Below are 3,569 nucleotides of genomic sequence, written 5' to 3' on the forward strand. Positions count from 1 at the left end.
ATACATTCCTGTAAAGATATCCATAAAACTATCTAGATAAAAATAATATAATAAATAAAAAAATATAATAATACTCATCATCATTTAAAATCATTTAAATTTTTAAATAATAAATAGATAAATAGCAAGAATAAATCCTTTTGGTGATTAATTTTTTATTATCAAAAATATCTAAACATCCTTAAAAATTATCAGTTTATTTTATACTCTATCTATCTATCTATCTATCTATCTATCTATCTGTCTGTCTGTCTGTCTATCTCTAAACTCTCACTTGTGTCTCATCAGAGGTATCATGTTCTCTTTTATTCACACGAGATCAGTGGTCCTGATGAGAAGTACATCACCGTTTCACAGTCAGTCACTGTGTCACTCAGACACTGATGGATTACTAGAGTGAGCATGAGAGGGAGAGAGCACGGTTCGCATCACACGCTTTCCACAAGAGCTTCAAAAAAAGCAATGCATGCACAATTTCTTATATCACAGTGTCACCAAGTGTCAGATTATTCACATATCTTCCTGCTCTGTGCCAGAATGAAGTATATTCTCCCCATCCAAAATTAAGATTATGCAAAAACAAAACAGCAAATGATAGTTGAGGGGTGGAGGGGAGGTGAGAGAGAAACAGGAAGAGAGCGAAAAGGTTAACGTGCATGCATACATGAGTACATTAATACTTAACACACAGTGAGTGCAGGTTGTGGAGGCTCACACACGCAGAGAAAAGGAGAGGTTAAGGGGACCAGCGGTAAACGGGTAGCGGAAACTTTGTTAATTTCATTTCCAAATACTAGGAAACACATTAACACAGCAAGAAGGGGTTAACAATGAACTGACTAATTACCAGAGAGACAGAAAGGGAGGGAGGGGTTTGTCAAAAGCAATAAACAAGGAAATGCCGGGAGATTAAATTACATAATAGGTACTAGGAAGTTGCAGGCACAGATAAATAAGCAGGATTTTTTTCTTACCTTTGATTGTGTGAGTGTGAAAGACTCCCTCATAAACAAGTGAATTCCAAAGCACAGGGGTCTGCACTAACAAGTGGTGCAAGAGAAAGAGATAGAAAGAGAGAGAAAAAAGAGGAGGGGGAGGGAGAGACAGAGAGGGAGAGAGAGAGAGGAGGAGGAGGAGAGCCAGAGAGGAGTGAGTGTGTAGCATAACATCAAAGAATCTATAGGATTACACATGCAGAAATGTGAAGAAGAGGAGGAGGATGAAGGATTTGGGAGAGAGGGAGGGAAGGATGGATGGGAGGAGGGGAAATTTGTTAGAATGCACCATGGCAGGAGATTGATGGAATGGAAAAGATAAAGTGTGTTTGGACTGAGCCACATGTGCTACAATTTCACTTGCACGATGGCTAATTCCATTTCCTGTGGGCATGTTTTCTGTTTGTTGTTGTAGTCTCTCTCTCTCTGGCTCTCTTTCTCCCTCTGTCAGTGTGTTTGTGATATTATTTTAGTCTACATGCATTAATCTCTGCTGTCAACATTAATAAGCAGGGCTTTTTATTAGTGACTGTATGAAGGATTAGAATTATCTTAAAGGGATAGTTCACCTAAAAAATTACAATTTTGTCATCATTTACTTACTTTCATGTCGTTCCAAAGCTGTATGGCTTTGTGGAAAAGAAGATGTTTTTTGTCCATATAATGAAAGTCAGTGTCAGACTTCCGTGTTTTGTGTGTGTTTTGCTTCCTAGGTTTCCTTTTGCCCTTATTTGGTCTTCCTGTTCCTGTCATGATTATTTCATGTGTTTCCAGATCTTCATTTAGTTCATTTGTTCCCAGGTGTGTCCCATTAGTTCCCCTGTACTTAAATCCTGTGTTTCTGAATTTTAAGTCTTGTTTTCTGAGAAAAAGAAAATCCACCAATGCATGGGGTCCGAAAAATAAACTTAAATCAAATGGGAAACTCACTTAATTTTGATATTAAAACGCACTTAATCACTTTTACAGTATGTATTGATTTAAGAATATTTAGAATTTTGTACTGAAAACAAGACAAGTCCACTGACATTCATTGTATGGACAAACAAAAATCACTTTGTGGAGACATTTTTCAAAATATCTTCTTTTGTCTTACACAGAAGACAGTCCATCGTACAGATTTGGAAAGACACGAGGATGAGTAAATGATGACTGAATTATAATTTTTAGGTGAACTATCCCTTTAAGAGGAAACTAAATCCTTTCAGTCACTGATAAAGAAGCCCTGCTTATTAAAGTTGACAGTGAAAATGAATGCAAGTAGACTAAAATAACACTGCAAACACACTGCACAGTATGACAGAGAAAGAGAGCGAGAACTATCGCTTTATCCCTATATTTATAAGTACTGTTTCTATACAGTTTAAGTGATTTGCATGTATTTCTGCATGCTAGTGAGTGTATGCGTGTGTTAGGTTTCTGAGGTCTTAGCTGCTGTCCGTGCAGCGGGTTCTCACTACTGTTACATGTGCCAAGGGCAGCATCTGTCTCTCTCCTCCTTCCATATAATTTGCTCTAATGATGCCTAATGATACATGCGTGAGAACACACACACTCCTACACACACGATACAATATCAGAACACACACGCGCCACATTATTGTAAAATCAGAACACACTATTCCTCAGAATATTTTATTTTTTGAAAAGGACTCACTGATCTTATTCCATATTAACTCTCTGTCTAACTCTCTCGCTCTAGTCTGGGGGGATTAAAGATGGTCTGTAGCATGAGCAGTCTTTCATTTCTTTGTTTTTCTTCATTAAAGATCTCTCCTGGCTTGATCCCCTTCTTTTTTCTAAGCATTCCACCCTTTCTTTTCCCACTCACTCCCACTCCTCTGTCTCCCCCTATTTTTTCCTTCTCCTCACAGAGGACTTTTGTCTCATTCTCCGGCATGCTTAAATATACGCATGTGTGCAATTGAGACGGAGAGAATGAGAATATTTGTGTTCCATCTCTTTCTTTTGTATCACCTTGGCTCATCTGCCTTTTTGGCAAGTGTGTGGCATATTATATTGGCTGCTTGTGAAATCACTCGTGTTGTGCCCCTCTTTAATACAACCCTTTTTAGGATGCTATCATGCTGATCAGAGAGGCTCTGCGGCCCAGATGTAATGAAAGCTGAGCGGAGCGCCTGGCAGATAGTACACGGTACTGCGCAGGCCCACCGTCCCAATTAACCAGCCTCACACTACCGATCAGCCCCGCAACCTCAGTACGTTATCTTTTTGTCTGAGAATGCACTCCTGTTAACATACTCTGATCAATGTCTAATTGAACCGCTCTAATTAGGTTCTATTCATTTACTGTAAGCCGTGGAGGTCAAGTGGTAGTGTTGCAGTGGCACTCGATCAGAAAAGGCATGGGGTAGCTTCTCGTTGTGGAGGACTGGAGATGCTATTAAGAAGAATTAAACTAGTGGAGTTCAAAAGCCGGCGACGTTGACTGCATGGGTTTTGTTGTGGTTGTCATGATTCATATTTCATAACTTGCAGCATGCGGATATTACATGATCGCTATCACCTTATCTGTCAATGTCATCATTAAAACCTGCACATTATATTAAGCAA

General features: G+C 39.1%; 1 protein-coding gene across 1 annotated transcript in view; it reads right to left on the bottom strand.

Annotated features, from left to right (window-relative positions):
* Positions 1 to 1,040, bottom strand: part of doc2a (double C2-like domains, alpha) — a 32,241-nt gene extending 31,201 nt beyond the window's left edge. Inside the window, exon 1 of the mRNA XM_016486961.1 lies at positions 975 to 1,040. The gene's annotated coding sequence lies outside the window, so the exon portion shown is untranslated. The remainder of the gene's footprint in view (positions 1 to 974) is intronic.
* Positions 1,041 to 3,569: the final 2,529 nt, after the last annotated feature.

Source organism: Sinocyclocheilus anshuiensis, unplaced genomic scaffold, assembly GCF_001515605.1.
Source record: "Sinocyclocheilus anshuiensis isolate Anshui unplaced genomic scaffold, SAMN03320099.WGS_v1.1 scaffold653, whole genome shotgun sequence".
NCBI lineage: Eukaryota > Metazoa > Chordata > Actinopteri > Cypriniformes > Cyprinidae > Sinocyclocheilus > Sinocyclocheilus anshuiensis.